Here is a 26,144-nt window from a genome sequence, read left to right on the forward strand (position 1 = left end):
CGACCAAATGGGATGATGGATGTCCATGTGGCGCCCAAGTACCCGAGTGAGCATGCACCAGGGTCCTTATTTGACCATTTGGTGAAAGAATGATGATTAAATATCGGTTTCATCATTTATTGAAATAATGCTCGATTGAGCATTAGGTGATAAAACCTAATTATGGAAAAGTGAGAGACCGACCAAGAGGGCATGAGACCGGACCTTGGTGGTCGTGGGACCAGCTGATGGGCATCTGAGCAAACTGCAAGTTGGTTGGAAAGAGTGAAAAAGCGGGGGTCTAACAACCACACCCAATATTTCGATTAGCAATCTGTATGGACTAACTCCAATATACTTTTAATAGAATCAACTAGACAGTCAGACTCAATCTTATATCAAAGAGTTATATCTCTCTTTCTCGATTCAATACTTACTCAAGCAAATAGAAATCTGCGAGTCTAATTGAATACAAGAGAAATCACTTGAACGGTACCAAAGACCAATGTTCAAGTATTAATCAATTTCAATCAACAACCAAAGGTTGGATTTCCAAATTGATCGATTCAACGCATAACCTGTGATATTTCAAACAAAATATAATGCGGAAAAGAAATAACACAAACACCAGAAGTTTTGTTAACGAGGAAACCGCAAATGCAGAAAAACCCCGGGACCTAGTCCAGATTGAACACACACTGTATTAAACCGCTAAAGACACTAGACAACTACAAACTAACTTCGGTCTGGACTGTATTTGAACCCCAATCAATCTCACACTGATCCAAGGTACAGTTGCACTCCTACGTCACTTTTCCCAGCAGGATACTACGCACTTGATTCCCTTAGCTGATCTCACCCACAACTAAGAGTTGCTACGACCCAAAGTTGAAGACTTTAATAAACAAATCTGTATCACACAGAAAAGTCTACGGTAATAGATAAATCCGTCTCCCACAGAAATACCTACAAGTTTTTGTTCCGTCTTTTGATAAATCAAGGTGACAGGAACCAATTGATAAACCAATCCTATATTCCCGAAGAACAACTCAGTATTATCAATCACCTCACAATCCCAGCGAAAGAAGATATTTTGGAATCACAAACGATGAGACGAAGATGTTTGTGACTACTTTTATATCTTTCCTGTCGGAGAAATAAATCTCAATTCAATCTTACGATTGTACTTAGTACGATAGAAACAACAAGATCAGATCACACAACTAAAAGAAAACTAGTATCGGTCTGGCTTCACAATCCCAATGAAGTCTTAAAGTCGTTAAACTACAGGGTATCGGTATAAACCTAAGGTTAAAGGAGAATCGACTCTAGCTAATACAACTAGTATCACACAGGAGGTGTGGGGATTATGTTTCCCAGTTGCTAGAGTTCTCCCTTATATAGTCTTTCAAATCAGGGTTTGCAATCAATGTTAGCTTAATAACAAAGCATTCAATATTCACCGTTAGATGAAACCTGATTAGATTCAAGCTAATATCTTTCAACCGTTAGATCGAAACTTAGCTTGTTACACAGAAATCAAATGCACGTTTATTTAGGTTTGAGTAACCGTACCCAAACATGTACATCTAGTTGGTTCAACAGTAGTTAACCAAATGGTTAGGCATATGAGCACTTTCATATCAACCATATTCTTATTTACCATAACTAGTTCAAATGACTCAAATCTAACTAGTTAGAGAGTTGTTCAATTGCTTAGATCTTATAGAAGTATACAAGACACAATCGAAGCAAAAACGATTTGATTCACTTGAATCGATTCATGAACTTTATAGCCACGGTTTACAAACTTGCATTCCTTAGTTTATATAAGTTTAAGTTCACGAATAATCGTTTTTAGAAAATAACCAACTTAAGTACGCGACTGGTACGCGGACTTAAGTACCCGGAATAAGTTTGTAAATAGTTCACAAACTTCAGCAGATTTTCTCGGGAAGTGAACCCCCGGCAGTACGCGGACTGGGTTCGCGGACTTTGTTCCAGTTTTCCTGAGCAGGAAAGTACGCATACTTTGGTTCAAGAAATAAGGACTTATATATGTATGAGTTACCACACAATGCTTATATCCAACAATGGTTATATAATCTAAACTCTCATTTCAATCATTGAAACATTCTTAGAGGACGTTATATAGTTTATGTTCACACACTATTTTTTGTCAAAGCAATTTCCAAGTAATTGAAACTTAATATGACTTCCGTCACTAGTAAAGATGAACTTGGCCAAAGCGAAAGCTTACCAGCACATATTTCAAGAAATAGATAAGCGAGATAAACTCGGCTCGAAATAGCAAATGTGTATAATCAAAGTCTATATAGCAAAACGACTTTTGTCAGAAGATAGAGATAGAGTAGATATACTTTTGAGTGATAGATAAGTTCAAATCTCCACATACCTTTTAGTCGATGAAGTTCCACCAGTTCCTTGAGTAGTTCTTCATCTTTGTATGATGATCGCCATGGAGTCTTGAGCTCAAATACACTTTTTATCCTAGTCCGAGACTTAGCTATAAGTAGACTAGAAACCAAGACTTATAGTTTTGATCACTAACATTGACAAACATGCTTGAGATAACAACGCATGCGAGTTCGACCGAGCAGTGCTCTAACAATCTCCCTCTTTGTCAATTTTAGTGACAAAACTATCAATACATACGGAATACAAAAATAGATAAATAAACTTTTGTAGCTTCTCTTCCACATGCCCGATCTTCTTGGTACTTCAACATTACTCAAAATCTTCGTCACTTCCAAGTACTCCAATGATCCCAAAGGTTGTAAGTTTAGTATCATCGTTGTTGAAAATCCGTAGTCATAAAAATGAGAAAACAAGAATTCTCAATCATTGTTATACAGTGTCATAGTATTATTACACAGCATCAAAGATCAATTGTATCAAAACTTCGACAACAATACTATGGTGATATGTATCACTCCCCCTTAGTCAATAATCCATCTCACATGGAAACCACTCCCCCTTACATAATGATCCGAAAACCATATGTATTGGTAGTGTGAACTACACATTAATTCTTCCCTTTTTTGTCAATAAAATTGGCAAAGGTACGAAAACTAGTGGGATCATAAAGAAATTTCCATAGAGACATTTCATGACCAAAAGAAAGCACATATGAACTTTTTAGATGCCATCATATAGCCGAAGCTAAATGCATTCATCAAGGAGTTTATAAAGATACAAGATAACCCCTATAATGTTCCACAGCCGTACTCCCCACAAAGATTCGGAAATTAAGCATAAGTTCAATTAAGAACTCTCCCCCATGAGATGTCATTCCCGAAAGAACTTGATTTCACAATAAAAAAAGGATTTCTGATGGTTTTTTCAAAATGGTTGTAGTAATAGTGGTAAAACTGGGTCTTTTCAGACTTGTGAAGAAAATAATTTTTTAGATTTAAATTAAAAATAAAGATAAAACAAATTCAAAATTCAAAATTATGTAAATATTATGGAAAGACCAGGGTTTAGGATTTCACCATTCACCAAAATTCGTGTGATTCAATAATAATTATTATCATGCAATTCTAGACATTATAATTCAAATCAAAAACAATTGTGATTCTAATCATTGCCTAAATCAGATTTTCAAAACATCCATTGTTAATCGCAAGCATGAAATATCAAAAGCAATAAACCAAGCATATTTCATCAAGAGAAAACACAATTAATTAATAAAAATCATTTATTCAATTTTCATTCGGTGCAATTAATCATAAAAGGATTGCATAAATAAATTTAAATGAATTTTACCACATAACTTTTGGAAGAATGGCTTCCTCCATCACCCCTGGGATTGGGTTTAGCTCCTCATCCCAAAAACACACTCACAAGATAAATCCATGGCTAAAATAGGTGTTTTTATTGATGCATATAAGATGAAACAGGAATTAGCAACGCTGTAGAAGTGTTACAGCGTCACTGTTACAAAGGGGTAAGTGTTATTGAAGACTGTTGTAAACGATAAGCCTTTACTGCTGTAAAAGAACGACACTGGTATTGTTATTTAAGACTGCTAAAGAACGACTGACTATGTGAGTCTGTTCTTCGTGTTCTTGAAGCTCTTCAATGGCAGCAGCAGCAGCAGCACTGTCTTCTCTGTAATCGCTTCTCCTCGTCTCTCCTGGACTCTAAACTCTCTCCTAAGGTTTTCTAACCCTTCAATGATGAAAACACAGCTATTTAAAGCTATCCAACTCCCTAGAAACTCGATCAAATCCGAGAATAATCTCATTATTCTTCTCGGGCAGTTTGGAGAAAAAATTACTTTCCTGTTGATTCACGTGGTTCTGTTGGCTATTCTCTCGTATCCAAACTATTCTCTGACTTGGAATGAACTGAATTGGTATATATCCACGCAAGAATATCCCATAAATCTCTCTGACCAATCCCAAACCCTAAACAGAGAAGCCGTATCCTGTTGGGACTTTGACCAATTATTCCGACTTATCCAGCCCAATTGGATGGGTCTAGACGATTGCATTAGGCCTGTTATGTCTTCTAGAGTCCGTAGGTACCAAATACACCCGTTTAATCTCCTCAGAACTCGCTAGAATTCAACTCCAAAACTGTTGTCGCTGCAGCCAATTTTTCCCGTCAATTTCTGTTTTGAATTTTGAAGATGACCTCCCCCTATCCAGTTCCGGTGTCCCTTTAGTACATGCCCTGAAATAGGGTGCCCCTTATCCAATAGGGGTGCCTTTAGCAATTCTTCTGGGATGTTTTCTGCACTTTTTCAGGGTTCCTCCGGGGTATTTCCGGTACACTATCAACGGCAATCCAAGGGCCACATTTTTAGCCAATTTTGCCGCAAAGCGTTATTTATCCAAAAACACCTACAAAAGCATAAAAGACCATAATAAGTACAAAATCGAGCACTAATAATATATACAAATGAGATATATTAGACACATAAATGTGTCTATCAAATACCCCCAAACTTATTATTTGCTAGTCCCGAGCAAATCAAAACTACAAAATAAAATCCTAACTCACTGTCGCAGGCATCGTCGATTGCATTTAGCGTATGAAATAAGCCTTTAAACCCCTAGGTGGCCCTAGTGGCCGAGTTATAGTCTCGGGAGGGCTTAGCAGAGATATACCCACAAAATCTTTACTCCAGACCCTAGCTATCTACGCAGAACCTCGGAAAGCACTAAAGAACCTCCTTGGTTGGCATACTAATTGATTACAAGAGGAAGTACCCTGATGCGAAATTCCAATTGTTGTACACGAGTTTGCACTCAAGAATACTAAAATTCATATATAAGTGACAGCGCTCTACTAAGATAGTTTCACAATGGACATCATATTCGAAGTCAAACTAAACACATGGATAGATTAAGAGATGGATATAGAAAGACATAGATGGTTTTGATGTTGACTAAGTGAACAATGTTTCTCATATCTGTCTGAAGGCCACTGCCAAAACAAACCTATCCTAATGGATTGAGATACTGGTCTGACTAATATCAACACAACTGGCATATACAAGGGAACCAGTGGTCGATAACCTAAATCTAAATCAACAAACTGGCATATACAAGGGAACCAGTGGTTGACTACATAAAACAATTTTTCGATCTTTTTTTTTTTTTTTTTTAACGTCATGAATAGATTTTTTTAATCCAAGCGCATGCTTCTTGTCAGCAGATTACATGATAGTTCCCACGGGTCCTACATTCCACGCTTGTTTAGGCGACGGAGACAGGGAGAACACACACATATTTCTATCCAAGTGTTAATATTTATTCCGGTTGGTCTCATGGTCTAGTCTTTTTTTTTTAAGTAACTCAATCACTCTATTTCACCCTAGCAATGGTAACAACTTGAATCGTGAGCCCCACCTAATCACTTAGAGAAACATAGTTTAAAATGAAAAAAATAAAAACAGAAGTGAAAAGGACTCAACGAGATATAGCGAAACTATCATGTTATTTCTAACACCTGAGCTCTGTGCTTTTATGAATAGACTCTTTAGATGTTTCCATCTAGTCAGAGTGGTTCCTCAACTCCTAAAACCAAAATGCTTCCATCCACTTAGATTGGTTAGTGCTATCCTTAATAGACATAAATTTCTAGGTTCTGGAGTTTATTTATTGCAACTAAAAGCCAAAAAGTGTTTCTTCCCCGCCCTCAAACTTAAATCTAACATTGTCCTCAATGTTTCTAATGAAAGAACAGTATCAAAAGTGAAAATAACATGAGGAATCAGTAAATAGAGAAGTTCGGAAAGATAGTACCTGGGTGGAGTGGAACCAAAAACCACAAAAAATATTATACAACATACAAATCGCCTCGATGGTCAATCAAGGTAAACATGGTCCTCCAGAGGGACCTCCTCAACGTCACCTATAGGAAAAGGCTCTAAAAAGGTCTTCAATCTCTGACCGTTAACCTTCGAAGAAATACTACCATCTGGTGTCTCAATCTCAACAGCGTCGTGAGGAAAAACAGTACGGACCACAAAAGGACCGGTCCACCGAGAGCGCAACTTCCCGGGAAATAGATGCAAACGAGGGTCATACAGAAGAAATTTTTGACCTGGAGAAAATGACTTTCGTAAAATATTCTTATCATGCACAAGTTTCATTTTGTTCTTACACTCCTTAGCACTATCATATGCATCTCTACGAATCTCGTCCAACTCATTGAACTGGAGCTTTCTGTGAGCTCCTGCCTTGTCAAGTGAAAAATTAACCTGCTTAATAGCCCAATAGGCTCTATGCTCTAACTCAACAGGCAGGTGACATGCCTTACCAAATACTAAACTATAAGGTGACATTCCAATGGGTGTTTTAAATGCAGTACGGTAAGCCCATAAGGCATCAGTAAGCCTCGACGACCAGTCTTTCCTATTAGGATTAACTGTTTTTTCTAAAATACGTTTAATTTCCCTATTGGAAACCTCTAACTGACCACTAGTTTGTGGATGATACGGGGTAGATACCTTATGTGTAATACCATATTTCTTCATCAAGAGCCTAAAAGGTCCATTACAAAAGTGCGACCCTCCATCACTAATTATAGCTCGCGGTGTACCAAAGCGTGTAAGTATGTTTTCTTTCAAGAACTCTATCACAACCCTATGGTCATTTTTTTTACACGCAACCGCCTCAATCCACTTAGAGACATAGTCTACAGTGACAAGGATGTATAGATTACCAAAAGAATTAGGGAACGGACCCATAAAGTCAATACCCCACACATCAAAGACCTCAACTATTAAAATCGGGTTCAAGGGCATCATGTTCCTGCGGGAAATGGTTCCTAATTTCTGGCAACGTGCACAAGTGGCACAATAATTGTGGGAGTCTTTAAACAATGACGGCCAATAGAATCCACACTGCAATATCTTAGCAGCAGTCTTCTTAGCACTAAAGTGACCCCCACAAGCATGATCATGACAAAAGGAAATAATACTGGACTGGTCACTCTCGGTATACATCTCCTAATAATCTGTCTGGGCAATACTTAAACAAATAAGGATCATCCCAAAAGAAGTGCTTAACCTCGCTAAAAATCTAGAACGATCTTGTTTACCCCAATGTTGGGGCATTCGACCAGTAACAAGATAGTTCACTATATTCGCATACCAAGGTAATTGGGTGACAAGAACATTGTTCATCAGGAAAGCTATCCATTATAGGAAGGGAATCATTGGGGAACTAACAACTAGCCTAGACAAGTGATCTGCTACTACATTTTCGGCCCCTTTTTGTCTCTAATGTCTGGAGAAAATTCTTGCAACAATAGATCCACCTAATCAATCTAGGTTTAGTATCCTTCTTAGACAAAAGTATTTTAAAGCAGCATGATCAGTATATATACGATCTTAGAACCTAAGAGATAGGGTCTAAACTTGTCTAGAGCAAACACGATGGCTAAAGTTCTTCTCGGTAGTGGTATAGTTCAACTGGGCATCATTCAGAGTTTTGCTAGCATAGTAAATCACATGAAGTAATTTGTTTTCTCGTTGACCTAACACAACACCAATAGCATAATCTGAAGCATCACACATGATCTCAAAGGGTAGGTTCCAGTTGGGTGCCTGGACTATGGGGGGGTAGTGAGTAAGTCTTAAGCTTCTCAAAAGCCTCTAAACAAGCATCATCAAAGACAAACTTAACATCTTTTGCAAGCAAATTGCAAAGAGGTCTAGAATAAGCTAAAATCCTTAATGAACGACGATAAAAACCTGCATGCCCTAAGAATGACCTAATCTCTTACGGTTTTTGGGACCTGTAAAGTTAATAAGATCAACTTTATCTACCTCTATACCCTTGAAGATACGATATGCCCTAAAACAATTCCTGAACGAACCATGAAGTGACATTTCTCCCAATTAAGCACTAAATTTTTTCCTTACACCTAGTCAAAACTAATGACAAATGATGCAAGCACTCATCGAAAGACGAACCAAACACTGAAAAATCATCCATAAAGACCTCTAAGAACCGTTCTACCATCAGAAAATATGCTCATCATGCAACGTTGAAAAGTGCAGGGGCATTACAAGCCCGAAAGGCATGCGTCTATACGCAAAGGTACCAAAGGGACAGGTAAAAGTGGTTTTCTTGGTCTTCTGGGGAATAACGATCTGATTATACCGAGTAGCCATCTAAAAGCAATAGTGACTATGTCCAGCTAATCTCTCTAGCATTGGTCGATGAAGGAAGGGGAAAGTGGTCCTTCCTAGTGACCTTGTTCAATTTCCTATAGTCAATACACACACGCCAACCCGTGGTCACTCGGGTGGGATTAATTCATTGTATCATTCTGGACTACAGTAATACCAGATTTCTTGGGACAACCTGAACGGGGCTGACCCACTTACTGTCTGAAATGGGTAGATAATGCCTGCATCTACAATCTTAAGAACCTCAGTTCGAACTACTTCTTTCATATTGGGGTTTAGTCGACGTTGCATCTCCCTAGAAGGTTTGGTGTCTTCCTCTAAATAGATCTGATGCATACAAACAGTAGGACTTATACCCTTAATGTCTGCTATGGTCCACCCTAAAGCTTCCTTGTTGTTTTGAAGGACGGTTACTAGCCTACTTTCCTGATCTCTATCCAAGTCGGAAGAAACAATCACAGGTAAAGTCTCAGACGGGCCTAAAAACACATACTTCAGGGTATCTGGCAATGGTTTTAGGTCCAACTTAGGAGGCTCTTCTAAAGAAGGAACTAGGGTAGACTTAGAAACTGGTAGTGGTTCGAACTTAGGTTTCCATCCATTACTAGTATCTAACAAAGGGGTTGAATCTAACAAAGCATTCACCTCATTAATCACCTTATCATCATAAAATCAATCCCAAAGTGAGCTAGGCATTTCTCTAATGGATCTTCTAACAAAGTGTTTGGTAATGACTCCTCGACTAATGTTCCTATCATGTTCACCTCTTCTATATTCGAGTCATCTAGTTCAGAGGGTAGCTTACTAATATTAAAAATGTTCAGCTCAATAGTCATATTACCAAAAGACAAATTCATAATACCATTTCGACAGTTAATGATCGCATTGGATGTAGCTAAAAACGGGCGACCTAAAATCACTGGTATTTGGTTCTCTGGGTCAGGGACAGGTTGGGTATCTAGGATAACAAAATCCATGGATAAATAAACTTGTCAACCTCTAGAACATCCTCGATCACACCACGAGGAATTTTAACGGACCTATCAGCTAACTGAAGTGTCATCTGGGTAGGTTTCATCTCACCAAGTCCTAGCTTAAGGTACACATGTATGGAAGTAATTCACACTGGCTCCTAAGTCAAAGCTTTCTCAACACGGTACTTACCTATTGTACAAGCAATGGTAGGGGACCCTGGGTCTTTATACTTAGGAGTAGTGGTATTCTGAATAATAGAACTCACATGACTAGCTATGAAGGTTCTTCTGGACACTGAGCTTACGCTTTCGCGTACACAAGTCCTTAAGGAACTTGGCATAAGAGGGAATCTGCCTAATTGCATCTAATAATGGAAGGTTGATATTAACCTGCTTAAAAACCTCCAATATATCATTAAAGTTGGACTCCCTCTTAGTCGGAACTAGCAGCTGGGAAACGGGGCTCTGGGAACAAAGTCGGGCTCATCAGGACCCTCATTGGTCTCTTTGGAGACTCTATCAGTCTCCTCATTTTCTGGCTCATAAGGGTGAACTACACATGTTCACTTTCAGGTATGTCGACCTTATTATCAACTTTCTTTCCACTCCTAAGGGTTGTAACAAGTTCACATGATTGTACGATTTCTCTCCTCTAGGGTTAGGATCAGTATGACTAGGGAACCTTCCTTCTTCTCTCTCATTGATAAACTTAGCTATTTGGCCGACTTGAAGCTCTAATTTAGCAAAAGACTGGGCACTATTCTTAAAATTCTGTTTGGTTTCCTCTTGAAAATTACCCTGGATTTTTACTAACATTTCCTGGCTTTGTGATAGCATCTCATGGCTCTTCCTTAATATACTAAGGGTTTCCTCTAAGCTGGTTATTCTATTCTCAAATGGGTTCTGAGTCTGACCTGAAGAGTTCTTAGTATAACCAAAACCTGGGGGAGGCTGAGAATTACTAGACTGGCCTTGATTCTGGCCCTTAGACCAAGAGAAATTAGGATGGTTTCTCCAACCATGGTTGTAGGTTTCTGAGTATGGGTCAAACTTCTGACGGTTCTCAAACCTAGCATTGTTATAGACAGCATGGGCTTGTTCTTCACTAACCTGACCTTCCCAAAATGAATTATCGGGCTCTATTCCACAACTAGAGACTTGAGAGGCTCTATTAGGTTCAACAAGGGACCTATTTTTAGACTGACCCATTTCCAAAGCTTCTAACCTTCTGGACAAAGCAGCAAACTTAACATCTGACGCAAAACTCGTATCTACAACATTGGTGTTACTTCTATTGACCAAGAGTCTTTTAGGGGGTTCAACACAAGACTCCCACTGTTGGGATTTTTCAGCGATAGCTCCTAAGAAGGTAAAAGAATCATCAACATTTTTACTAGTGAACTCACCAGCGCACATAGACTCAACCATGGCTTTGGTCGAATAGTCTAAACCATCATAAATAATCTGTACGAGTTTCATATTATCAAATCCGTGGTGAGGACACTGAGATAGGAGATCATTGAATCGCTCTAAAAACCCATAAAGAGACTCTCCCTCTTGTTGCACACTAGCACTAATTTTCTGCCTAACAGCTGCAGTTTTATGCTTAGGGTATAATTTCATATAGAAAGCAGCAATAAGTTCCTGCCATGTTTCAATGGATTCAGATGGTAGGTTGTTCAGCCAGGTCTTGGCTCTATCTCTCAAGGAAAAGGGAAACATCTTAAGTTTCAAGACTTCATCAGTAAGGTCTTTTATTCTAATTGTCCCAAAGATTTCCTCAAAGTCCCTAATATGGAAATAAGGGTTCTCATCATCTTTTCCTAAGAATATAGGAATCATCTGAAGAATACTAGGTTTTATCTCGAAATTAGCCGTAGTGGCTGGCAATTTAATGCATGAAGCTCGGTTGGTCCTGGTTGGGAACATGTAATCTTTCAAAGTTGCCATCGCTGGCACAACAGAAGTACTAGGGGTACTTTCCTCACAAAGAGACAGATTCTCAAAACTGAAGTTTCCAAAAACACGGCTCTCAAAAGAAGAATCTTCGAGCTCCCTACTTATATTAGAAGAATTACTAGGTTTTTCGCTAATCAATCGACATAGAGTATCTCTTTTCCAATCCCTAAAAAAATCGGGCATACACTAAAAATATCAAAAAGAAATAAAAATCCTAACATGAAGGTTCTAGCAATCACACAGCAGGCTGACTCGACTCTACCACAACAAACCTAAAGATTTCTAGCAAACAACAAGCATGATGGCTCCACTTAGATTGTTTCTAGACTAGCTTCTATCTCTCGAAGGGGAATTCGTTACAGTTTAAGCAACCCCTCTGTAATCAATCTGAGGTAAAGTAATTTTAATCAAGGCGAGGGAAGCTCGGTGGAGATTTGATACCCAAGGCCTCACCGGTATAAGGCGGCGCAGTCACGCATTCAACTCACAGAAACCATCAAGAACTTCGAAGTATGCTTAAAAGGTGACCAATATATTTCGAAAATTTTTCCTAACAAGCTCGATACCCTATAGGTCTCTTTCTAACAAATTTTACCTTTTTGCTAATACTTGGAGCATCTATTCCCTTATAGCCCAATCCTCGTGTATCACGATAATTTTTATTTGCTCCTAGCATAGTGGTTAACTTGCTTGAACTAGTATTGAACTTTTTCAAGTCATTTTCCAACATCTTGATTTTATCAAGAGCAGCAGTTAAATCAGCCTCAAGACGTTTTTCTCGAGCGAGAAAAGCGCTTTCTCTATCGTCAAAACTAACTTGTTGAGAGTTAATCCTTGCTTCAGATTCTGCAAGTTTCTCTTCCAATGAACAATACTTTTGATATAAATATTATCACATTCAAGTGACTCCATACGTAGGTTTTCCGCAGAATCCTTGAGGATCGATTCGTTAGAACGATTCGAAACATAAACGCCTGTGTAACATCTTCTCAACTGCTTGTTTTTTCGATAGAGAGGAGTCAGAAGAGGTGTGACATGAGAAGTTGTCATCTTCTTCTTTTCCAACGAGTTCAAAACCTTAACATACTCTGAGACTTCCTCATCAACCTATCTATCAATATCTGAATCACCTTCATCAGAAAGTTCATCCAACAGTTCTTCTATGAGTGTTTCCCAGTTATCAACATTTTTTACATTAAGAGAATGTTTAGATATTGACATAGATGTGACAGTTCTCTCAGGTGAATCCAAGCTTTGAAAAACATCTGGTAATTTCTGACCTGGTACGCTATTAGAGATAGACTCGTTCATAATCAGATCGCTACAAATACAAAGTTATGAGGTCTTAGCGTGTTTGCCTGCTCTGATACCAATTGAAAAGCGGGGGTCTAACAACCACACCCAATATTTCGATTAGCAATCTGTATGGACTAACTCCAATATACTTTTAAGAGAATCAACTAGACAGTTAGACTCAATCTTAATAAAAGTATATCAAAGAGTTATATCTCTCTTTCTCGATTAAATACTTACTCAAGAAAATAGAAATCTACGAGTCTAATTGAATACAAGATAAATCACTTGAACGGTACCAAAGACCAATGTTCAAGTAACAATCAATTTCAATCAACAACCAAAGGTTGGATTTCCCAATTGATTGATTAAACGCACAACCTGTGATATTTCAATTATGTAACAAAATATAATGCGGAAAATAAATAACACAGACACCAGAAGTTTTGTTAACGAGGAAACCGCAAATGCAGAAACATCCCGGGACCTAGTCCAGATTGAACACACACTGTATTAAACCGCTACAGACACTAGCCTACTGCAAACTAAATTCGGTCTGGACTGTAGTTGAACCCCAATCAATCTCACAATGATCTAAGGTACAATTGCGCTCCTACGTCTCTGATCCTAGCAGGATACTACGCACTTGATTCCCTTAGATGATCTCGCCCACAACTAAGAGTTAATACGACCCAAAGTCGAAGACTTTAGTAAACAAATATGTATCACACAGAAAAGTCTACGGTAATAGATAAATATGTCTCCCACAGAAATACCTACGAGTTTTTGTTCTGTCTTTTGATAAAGCAAGGGGAAGATGAACCAATTGATAAACCAGAATTATATTCCCGAAGAACAGCTCAGTATTATCAATCACCTCACAATAATCTTAATCGACTAGCGAAAGAAGATATTGTGGAATCACAAACGATGAGACGAAGATGTTTGTGACTACTTTTATATCTTGCCTATCGAAGAAATATATCTCAAGCCAATCTTATGATTGTACTTAGTACTATATAAACAGCAAGATCAGATCAAAAAACTACAAGAAAAGTAGTATCGGTCTGGCTTCACAATCCCAATGAAGTCTTCAAGTCGTTAACCTACAGGGTCTCGGTAAAAACCTAAGGTTAACGGAGAATCGAATCTAGCTAATACAACTAGTATCACACAGGAGGTGTGGGAATTAGGTTTCCCAGTTGCTAGAGTTCTCCCTTATATAGTCTTTCAAATCAGGGTTTGTAATCAATGTTAGCTTAGTAACAAAGCATTCAATATTTACCGTTAGATGAAACCTGATTAGATTCAAGCTAATATCTTTCAACCGTTAGATCGAAACTTAGCTTGTTACATACAAATGAAATGCACGTTTATTTAGGTTTGTGTAACCGTACCCAAACATGTACATCTAGTTGGTTCAACAGTAGTTAACCAAATGGTTAGCCATATGATCACTTTCATATCAACCATATTTTTCTTTACCATAACTAGTTCAAATGACTCAAATGAACTAGTTAGAGAGTTGTTCAATTGCTTAGATCTTATAGAAGTATACAAGACACAATCGAAGCAAAAAAAATTTGATTCACTTGAATCGGTTCATGAAATTTATAGCCACGGTTTGCAAACTTGCATTCCTTAGTTTATATAAGTTTAAGTTCACGAATAATCGTTTTTAGAAAATAACCAACTTAAGTACGCGGACTGGGTACATGGACTGGGTTCGCGGACTCTGTTCCGGTTTTCCTGAGCAACAAAGTACGCATACTTTGGTTCAAGGAATAAGGACTTATACATGTATGAGTTACCACACAATGTTTATATCCAACAATGGTTATATAATCTAAACTCTCATTTCAATCATTGAAACATTCTTAGAGGACGTTATATAGTTGTTGTTCACACACTATTTTTCGTCAAAGAAATTTTCAAGTTATTGAAACTTAATATGACTTTCGTCACTAGTAAAGATGAACTTGGCCAAAGCGAAAGCTTACCAACACATATTTCTAGAAATAGATAAGCGAGATAAACTCGGATCGAAATAGCAATTGTGTATAATCAAAGTCTATATAGCATAACGACTTTTGTCTCAAGATAGGAGATAGAATAGATATACTTTTGAGTGATAGATAAGTTCAAGTCTCCACATACCTTTTAGTCGATGAAGTTCCACCAGTTCCTTGAGTAGTTCTTCGTCTTTGTATGATGATCGCCATGGAGTTCGACCGAGCAGTGCTCTAACAAAGAGTTTGGACCCAATATGTGCAATTGCGCAAATTAGGTCAAAATCGTGAAAACGTGTGGGACCGTCTCCTTGCAAGCCTTAGGGCCGCCCTTGGTCGGTCAAGGGAGCATTCCCGTGTCACCATAATTTCCGTATCTCAGTCATGAGAGTTTCAGTATTTTCTGGTGTGCGTTTGAGCAATATTTTGGATTTTCAGAAGAGTTTGATCTTTGACTGAAATTCTCAATTTTGCTCGAATGAGCAAAGTAGAACTTTGCTCGTTTCATCAATTTTTGAGAACATTAAAATAATGATATTTTAATATTTTTCGTGAATAGGCTTGTCGGCCATGTGACCATTTGACTTTTTGGCTTTTCATGGTTTGAGCAATATTTGAGAAAATATGAAGAAGCCATGATTTTTTCTCAAACTGAGGAGTTTCATGAGGGAAATAATATGGGACCGGCCACGGCTAGGGCATGGCCGGCCGTCCAGGTAGCCCGGTCCCGTAACATCTTTCCCTATTTGTTATTATTTTTCATGAAACCGTGAAAATATGGAGAAACCATGAGTTTTGCTCAAACAAGGAAAATTGCTAGAATGAAGGAGTTTTCATGAGTTCATGAAAATAATTAAAATAATTAAAATAAAGGAAAAAGGCATGGGGGACCGGCCACGGCGGCATGACCGGTCGACCGGTGGGCCAGGTCCCCTAGGCGCCACTTTTATTATTTTAATATTATTTTCTCTCTCCTATTTTGTGTAGGATTCCTCGTTTGTCCATATTCTCGAATGCTCATTCATGCATTCGGGTGCTCGGTCGTGCATCATTGTCGAGTACACTTGCACCATTTTCTTGGGTCTTACTCAGTGATGGTCCAGATGCCCGGTTATTGAGTATTTATTACTAATTTATGAAATTCAGTGGAGAATGGTTCATCAAACTGAGTAATAAAGGTGAGTAGTTATTTATTATCAATACAAAGGATCAGCCGTGGATTCAACCATGGATTCAGAATAATAAAGTGAGTATTACCATTTTATGGGATCGTGGATTCGACCATAGAATCAGAGTAATAAAATTATCAATTACCATTCCATGAGATCAGCCGTGGATTTGATCATGAAATCGGAATAATGAGATAAAATAACTATCGATTATCATTCCATGGGATCAGACGTGGATTCGACCATGGAATCGGAGTAATGAGATAAAACAGATTATCTTCTAGGAATTCAGTGGTGAATGTCACGGTATAATTAATCTATTGTAGAAGGGATATTAGCCAGTTAAAGCGTCATACCCGTTCCGAAAGGTGCATAGTCAGGGAACAGCGAGTGTGTCCGACGTCCTGAAGGCGTTTTTCCCTCTCAACAGACAATTATGTAGGAGGAACGCCCAATCGTTCTTCTATGTAGATGTGGGTCTATCTATGTAGTCAGGGAACAACGAGTATCACCTACGTCCTAAAGGCGTTGAGATCTCAATCATACGGAGAACCGCCCAATTATGTTATTCTACATAGAGATCATGAAGAAATGAGCAACATCGAACGCTCCGGGGAGGCCTTTCGAGTGACACATGCATCATGGCTCAAATATGAATCGTCACATGCGTTACTGAAGCCGTTTCAAAAACATGCAGTATCATGAATTTACGATTTTGACCTTTGTTGAAAATCGACCATCAACAGCTGTGAAGTTCAGTTCTGGAAGAGTTGTTAGTTAGTGCTAATGGAATTGGATTTGAGTCACAGCTGGGGCTAATGTTGTTGTGGTGATGTTCTTGTTTATCTATTATACAGTTATGGATTGTAAGTGGTGATGTTGTAATTCAAGGAAACAGTCTGAGATGTGTAGTAAGTAATGATGATTGTAAGGAATAGCTAATAGCTCCAGTGGAGGCTTGCTTCTGCAATTGCAGGTAAGCTATAGTTGTATTTGTAAATTGATTTTGAAGTTCATTTAGAAAGAATGGATAGATTTTTATTGAAATGAAATCTGTAATAGAAGTTTAGCTTAGGCTTTTAGCCTATTAGTCATCCCAGTCAATATAGCTGACTTATTTGACTCGGACCATCTTACTTCTGCAATTGCAGGTAAGCTATAGTTGTATTTGTAAATTGATTTTGAAGTTCATTTATAGTGGAGGCTTGCTTCTGCAATTGCAGGTAAGCTATAGTTGTATTTGTAAATTGATTTTAAAGTTCATTTAGTAAGAATGGATAGATTGTTATTGAAATGAAATCTGTAATAGAAGTTTAGCTTAGGCTTTTAGACTATTAGTCATCCCAGTCAATATAGCTGACTTATCTGACTCGGACCATCTTACTGAGTCGAGTTACCCTTGTTAGCCTGAGTTGAATCGGCCTGACTCAGTTGACCAGATCTTAACCCGTTGACTTGACCTATGAATGGACTTTGATATAGACTTAGACTTTGACTGTTAGTTGACCCGTGACCATTTGTTTGACCGTTAGTGACTGTTAGTTGACTCAGATGGACTGAACTTTAAGTAATTGGCATGTTTAGTGGACTTGGGGCTTAGGACTAGTTTTCCTTGTTTGATGTATTGGATCCTTATGGTCTGATTTAGCCTTTGATTCCTTCTACAAAGTTGTAGATATTCATAAGACTTAGCTAATGGAATATAAAACTAACCTAATTGAATTAGTAAACTTTAGATATGCTCAAGATAGAGAATGAAAAGGTGTAAAGTCATATATCAACTTGTAACCATTAGATAGACTTGTATGATTCTTGTATGAGCCATTTTGGCTAGATTCTTAGAGTTCTTGTGTGATTAACAATTAGTCTATATTAACAACGATCGATTCAAAGGACGAACCAGTGGTGGATCTCGAGGTAGGCGTGGCTTGTCATCAAAAGAGGTGGGAATACATTTTACTCTTTTGTAACCATTTTTGTTTCTTTTACAAAAGTCTTTGTGTTAACAAACTCATGCATTGTCTGATTGTACATTCCAAACTTTGTTTAGTTTGCATTACGATTGTTATGTTGATTCTTTGAATCTTTCCACGATTTGAAAAGGACTTATAGTGCATTGTTTATCATTGTGAATTATTATGGGAAAAGATAATTTCCACTTGTGGTACATCAGATACGCTCCTTCACATTTATATCTACATGAATTCAGCTTTTATGCTTACTACGAGTCACCGGTTGGTGATATCAATAGCTATTGGGTGTGTAACTGGTTGAAACAATAGTATTCATTGTTTGAAGAAGGAGTTTGTCCACATACATGTTTGTTTATTTAAGTGACTTGGTCACTCTTTAATGTTTGGGAAAACATGTATTGTTTTCCAACTCTTGCTTTTAATTACTTGAAAGTTAAATATTATTCCTACTGGGCACCCCTTTTAGGGATAATGTGCTCACACATTCCCACTTTCAGTTTCAGAGACAGATCAGAGTTGCCCAGCGAAATCTTCAGGGTTGACTTCGTTAGTTGGTTAACTTCTACTATGTTTATTATGTTGTATATTCTGTTTGTAAACCAAATGACTATTGTATATGTATCATTTGAGAGGAGTTCTTATTTATATACTTCTGAGCGGGGTTAGTTATTGGGTTAAGTTTTGTAGCAGATTTCTTAATTGAATGTTTAAGAAAATGATTTAGATTTTTAGTGCCTCTTTATTTAGTTAATCATTTGGATTAGTCAGCTGCTAGCTTTGGGGGCGCTGCACTATCACATAACGTATCAGACTTATAGGTTGATATCGAAAAGATTATGGTGTACTTGGTACCCTCGTCATTTCACAATGTAGATAGAAAATAAACAAGTCAATTATGTATTGCTAACCTCGAATAGAAGGATTATGTGTTCTTTGATGTCGACATGTCTTCAGGTTCTTTAGAAAAACACGAGTTTGACTCAACATTTCTAGACTTCCTAGTCTAACCCAACAAGATTGTCTCTAGTAATCTAATTATCAAGCAGCTTCGAGTTTTGGAACTAAAATATGAAAACCAACCTTGACATACCAACACTTGGTGGGTTTAACCGAGCAACGCTCTAACAGTCTCACTCTTTCTCAATTTTAGTGATAAATACTCTTTACATATGGAGAATATAATAATTAAAAGATAAAGATATTACATTACATCACAATCTTTTAACTCAATCTTCATATGCTTGATTCCCAGTTTCAACAGCACAATAACCTGCAAATGTTTAAAAACAAATGCCATTGTTGAAGCATTTGAATAACAAAAAGTTTTAATCCCCCTAAAGGAAAGCTAGTTATATATTCAATCCATGCGTATTTTTTATTCTCTTTTCGTAGTATGCAATACTATACGACATGATATATTCCCCCCCCCCCCCCTAATCGATTCTTTACTCTTTTCGTTTAAATATTTACTTTTCAGCACATATATCCTTTCCCAGTGATTATTAGTCACCGTATACTCCATATATCTTCCCCTTTTTGTCACAAAAATGACAAAGAAAATAAAAAATACAACAAGTACTTCGCAAAAATCGTCAAGTTCATATGAACTCGGTACAACTTATAAGAATTAAGGAAGAAAGTCTTACATACCGCTTTTCATAAGCAACATTAAAACTGAAACAATCTAAGTAATTTGACTTTATCTTCTTGTCAAGGAAATATTTACAAGAAGTAATTTTCCCTTATTTCAATAAGTCAAACTAAGATCATAATTTACTTGATTTCTTATCAGGATCCAACTATACAAATATAATTACAAGTTGTTTCAATAAGCAAAACTAGGTGAAATGACCGATTAGACTTAAATAATTAAACCTTATTTTGTCAAGCCTAATCTAAGATCATAATTAACTTATTTTTCTTATCAGGGACCGATTAAGAATTTATCGGACCTTATTTCGATGATCAGAACTAGGTTAGATAACTAGTATCTTACCAGGAAAATAATTAACTAAAATAATTGTCACCTCATTTCGATATGCTAAACTAAGATCGGAATCGATCTAATTACATATCAGGAAATAGATTATTCAAAATAATTCTCCTTTTAGTTTCTAGAACCACACGCCCCCACAAAGATGGCGTTTAAGGATGGTTCAATATAGAATCCTCCATTGTTTTGTCATTCCAGGCAAAACAAAATAATAACAAAAAGACAACCTTTACCAGAGAAAGGTCGACAAGATCTTAGCTATTACCTGCCACAAGGTAAAAAGCTAAAACCGAAACTCATATGTTAATGAACATTGACAACACCAGTAGACTTTATGAGATTTTTATAAGTTGCTCTGTCTAGTGGTTTAATGAGAATATCAGGCAGTTGTCGTTCAGAAAGAACATATTCAAGTTTTATAATTTTATTTTCATGTAACTCTCAAATAAAGTGATATCGAACATCAATATGTTTTGCACGAGAGTATTCTGCAGGATTTTTTGTTAATCGAATAACAACAAAATTATCACATAAAATCCTCATTATTTGGAATATTAATACCATAATCAATTATCATATGTTTCATCCACAATGTATTCTGGGTATGTCAGGTTCCAACAACAATGTATTCTGCTTCACAAGTAGAAAGAGACTGGGAATTTTGTTTCTTACCGTGCCATGCTACTAGATTTTGGCCGACATAAAAAATAACCTCCAAAAGTGCTTTTGCGATCTTCAACACATCCATCCTAGTCAGCATCTGATTAAGCAATCAGACTGTTATTGGTGTCCATAGTATATGATAAACCGTAGTCAAAAATTCCTCTCACATATCGTATGATTATTATTACAGATTTTAGATGTGACTCTTTTGGATTAGCTTGAAATATTACACAACATCTTACAGTAAACGCAATATCTGGTCTAGTTGCAGTGAGATACAATAAACTTCCAACCATAGATGTATAAATTTTCTGATCGACAGATCTTTCATTTGAATCAAAATGAAGTTTTCCAGTTGCCATAGGAGATGCATCATTAAGGTTGAACTTCTTAATAACATTTTTAACATACTTTTCTTGAGATAAGAAAATATTGTCTTTACTTTGTTGGATTTATAAACCTAGGAAGTATGACAATTCTCCTGCATTGCTCATTTAAAATTCACTGCTCATGAGTATTTCGAATTCGTCAGCGGGGATTTTAGAGTTTGATCTGTAGATGATATCATCAATATATTATTGCGCAACTAAAACATATTTATCATTCCATTTTGTAAATAAATTATTAGCTGTACCTCTTCAGGAAAATTCTTTTCGTAATAAAAAGGATGTCATTTTGTCATACCATGCTCTTGGATCTTGTTTAAGACCATATAGTGCTTTGTTGAGCTTGAGCATGTGTTCTGGATAGTGACGATCCTCAAATCCTTTAGGTTGAGCAACATAGACTTCTTCTTTTAAATCCCCATTGAGAAAAGCATACTTGATATCCATTTTTGAAAAAGTTCTATCTTAAGAATGCATGAATAATCAAGTAAACCTGATTACGACCAGCAGTTCATGGTGATCGGACGTGACGGCTAGAAAACTAGGGTTTTCGGAAAGAAAAAATCGAAACTTCTTGCAATTCTAAATTTGAAAATTGAAATTGGAGTTAGATTAGAGGTATACCTTGTTATCTTGAGCGGTCGTTTCTTCGGTTTCTTCTTCTTCTTGGGATGGTCCTTCGAAATTATAGTAAGGTTCATAATGGTTATGTTGAGTTTGAGAAAAAAATTCATGATTTTCTGAAAAATAAGCAAAGTACTGATTGTTGTTGATGGGTATTAATATGTTATCGAATTTTGAAGATGAAGACTCACCTACATCAAAGTTTTTGTTTGAATCACTCATTATGAATTTTTCCCTAATTTTTTTCTCTTCTTCTTCTCGCTCTACTTTTTTTTTTTTTTGATTTTGATTTCAAACACTTAACTTAAAGAAATGTGGAATCGCTAATCATGATTATTGATGTTAATTACATTCAATATCACTAATCAAAAGAGGGATATTAGCCATTTTGTAAAATACTCGGATAAAGGGTTATAGGGATTACTATTTCATGACCCTATGCAGCTCCAAAAACCCACTCGTGTGCAGCTCCAATAATTGGGCCGACCGACCGAAGGGTACGGGGGGAGGGAGTCCTTTTTATGACAATTTTTTGTAAAATGAAATCTAACGCAAATGCACAGTTTCTTAAAAAGATTGGAAATGGTTTGGCGTGATCAAAATTTTTTGGCTACCAATAGACAAAATTGTCCCTCCATTTTAGTCCAATAACTATAACTCTTTATGTATCATTTTTTTCTTTTTTAGGGGTATAATTGGCAAGTAAACTAGAATATATCTAAAATTTTATGCCTTGGAATTTTACAAATTTTATCACCTTGGAAAGATTTTAAAGAGATTTACATAATGAGTAACAATATGAAATTTAGAGTTTTTACGAAAAATTCGGAGGTGTTTATCATTTTAGGCACAATTTTTTGATGAATACACAACCATTATGCAAAGCACCACAAAAGAATGCGTAACATAATATGCAACCATTTATGCATCTGTTAGAGCATTGCTCGGTCGAACTCGCATGCGTTGCTATCTCAAGCATGTTTGTCAATGTTAGTGATCAAAACTATAAATCTTGATTTATAGTCTACTATAGCTAAGGTCTCGGACTAGGATAGAAAAGTGTAGTTGAGCTCAAGAACTCCATGGCAATCATCATACAAGACGAAGGACTACTCAAGGAACCGGTGGATCTTCATCGACTAAAAAGTATGTGGAGACTTGAACTTATCTATCACTCAAAAGTCTATTTATCTCCTATCTTGAGACAAAAGCCGTTTTGCTATATAGACTTAGATTATACACATTTGGTATTTCGAGCAGAGTTTATCTCGCCTATCTATTTCTCGAAATATGTGTTGGTAAATATTCGCTTTAGCCAAGTTCATCTTTGCCTAGTGACGAAAGTCATGACAAGTTTCAATCACTTTGAAAATTGCTTACTTTGACGAAAAATAGTTTGTGAATAACAACTATAGAATATCAACGCCCTATATGAATGTTTCAATGATTGAAATGAGAGTTTAGATTATATAACCATTGAGGATATAAGCACTGTTGTGGAAACACATATATGTATAAGTTCTTATTCCTTGAACCGAAGTTTGCGAATTTTTTGATCAAGAGAACCGGAGTAGTGTGCGAGCTAAGTCCGCGAACTCAAGCCGAGAACCCAGTACGCGAACTGGCGGAAGTTCTCGACCCGAGAATTTCTGCTGGAGTTTGTGAACTCCATCCGGGAACTTAAGTCCGCGAACCCAGTCCGCGAAATTGAGTAGGTTATATCTAAAAACGATGATTGTGAACTTATTCTTATATAAGCTAAGGAATACAATTACAAACCGTGGATATATAGTTCATGAACCTATTCAAGTGAATCACATCGTTTTTGCTTCAATTGTGCCTTGTGTAGTACATAAGATTTCCGTGCAATAGAACAACTCTCTAACTAGTTCATTTGAGTCATTTGAACTAGTTATGGTGAAGAAGAATATAGTTTATATGTAAGTGATCATATGCCTAACCATTTGGTTAACTATTGTTGAACCAACTAATGTACGAGTTTGGATACGGTTACACAAGCCTAAAAACGTGCATTTCATGTGTGTATAACAAGCTATGTTTTCGATCTAACGGTTGATAAATATTAGCTTGAATCTACTCAGGTTTTCATCTAACGGTGAATATTGAATGCTTTGTTACCAAGCTAACATTGATTGCAAACCCTATTTTGAAAGACTATATAAGGGAGAACTCTAGCAACTGGGAAACCTAATCCCCACACACTGTGTGATACTAATTGTGCTAATCTAGAGTCGATTCTCCTTTAACCATTGGTTTCTTCTTCTAAACCAGGTTAACGACTTAAAGACTTCATTGGGATTGTGAAGCCAGACCGATACTACTTTCTCGTAGTTGTGTGATCTGATCTTGCCATTTTCTATCATACGAGTTCAATTGAAAGAATTGGCTTGAGATTACATATGCGATAGGGAAAGATAAAAAGTAATCACAAACATCTTCGTCTCATCGTTTGTGATTCCACAATATCTTGTTTCGCCGCGTCGATTAAGATTATTGTGAGGTGATTGATAATATTAGGCTGTTATTTGGGAATATAAGTATGGTTTATCAATTGGTTCATGTTCACCTTGATTTCTATCAAAAGACGGAATGCAAATCATAGGTATATTCGTGGGAGATGGATTTATCTATTACCGTAGACTTTTCCATGTGCTACAGATTTGTTTGTTAAATTCTTCGACTTTGGGTCGTAGCACCTCTTAGTTGTGGGTGAGATCAGCTAAGGGAATCAAGTACGTAGTATCCTGCTGGGATCAGAGACGTAGGAGCATAACTGTACCTTGGATCAGTGTAAGATTGGTTGGGGTTCAATTATAGTCCATACGGAAGTTAGTTTGAAATAGGCTAGTGTCTGTAGAGGCTTAATATAGTGTGTGTTCAATTTGGACTAGGTCCCGGGGTTTTTCTGCATTTGCGGTTTCCTCGTTAACAAAATTCTGGTGTCTGTGTTATTTTTATTCCGCATTATATTTTGTTATATAATTGAAATATCACAGATTGTGCATTGTTCAATCAATTAGAATATCCGACCTTTTGGTTGGTTATTTAAATTGATTGACACTTGGATATTGGTCTTTGATACCATCCAAGTTATCTCTCTAGTGTTTGATAAAGACTCGCAGATTTCTATTTGCTTGAGGATATATCAAATCGAGAGATTGAGATATAAACTCTTTGATATACTTTCTTATCTAGATTGAGTCTGATTGTCTAGTTGATTCTCTAGAAAGTATATTGGAGTTTGTCCATACAGATTGCTAAGCGAAATCTTGGGTGTGGTTGTTAGACCCCCGTTTTTTCAATTGGTATCAGAGCGGGCAAACACGTTCAAGACCTTACAAGTCTGTGTTTGTAGCGATCCGACTCTATGGACAGTAGTGTTATCTCAATAAATGCACCACCAGATTCATGGATTTCAGAATTTTCTTCCATGACTGATTTAATAAAATATGTAAAATAAATTCTATCTAAACCTTCACCAGGTTTAAAATCCCTTGAAGTGTTTTCAGGGCTTGAAAAGAAACTTGAGAGCTTATCTCTTGATGTTGAGTTATACCTCCAGAAAGAGCAAGAATCTCTTGACATGCTAAATCAAGTTATGATGAATAATATTCATGTTGAGGTTGATATTGATTTACTAATCAGTGAGAGCAATGCTCCTCCTCTGCGTAATCCAATTAGTTGTGATAAACTAAACGAATTACAAGAGGAGTTTAAATCTCAGTCATCTGAGTGTATCACCTCAAAGCATGAATTGATTCGTTGCTCAATTCCTGATACTTCCTATCAAGATAGTGGTATTGTCTTATTTTATGAAGAATTTAGGACGTCTCTTTTTATCAAAAGAGTTTCCCTTCGCAGTACTAAAAACTATCTGCAGAAACTGTTTATTATAAGTTGGAAAATAAGAAATCAGAAACACAAATCCTTTTGGGTTCTCTTGAAGTTCTTTGATAGACTTATAAAAACAGTTCCTTGGGTGTTTCTCAACACTACAAGATTTAAGAGTTGTTGGAAAGAAACTATTTCTTGGTGCCATGGTGAGCAAGACATTGTTCACCTCAACACAACTTGTTTGATTTGAAAGTGCATCCTCACCAAGAAATTCCCTGCTATGTATACGGTGAGGGAAGCAAAACAACTGGGGCGCACAGATCATATTCGGTAAGGCTGTAAAATTCAATTGAACTTTTCTAAAAAGGTATGTCTATAAACTTGAGCAAGTTTTATGTTTTTATTACTTGTTTGAGTACTTATAATGATCCATGTACCTTGATTATCGTTCATTTCTACCTAACTTGATACGTGTTTAAGGTTCTTAAATGTTTAGGTTTGAAAACATTAGTTCGGGATGTTTGGACTTCATGGTACACATACCAAGTATGCATAACATCTTTTAAAACCAAAACCAGGGGATTTAAGTTCGC

Source organism: Papaver somniferum, chromosome 6 (assembly GCF_003573695.1).
Source record: "Papaver somniferum cultivar HN1 chromosome 6, ASM357369v1, whole genome shotgun sequence".
NCBI classification, from domain to species: Eukaryota; Viridiplantae; Streptophyta; class Magnoliopsida; order Ranunculales; family Papaveraceae; genus Papaver; species Papaver somniferum.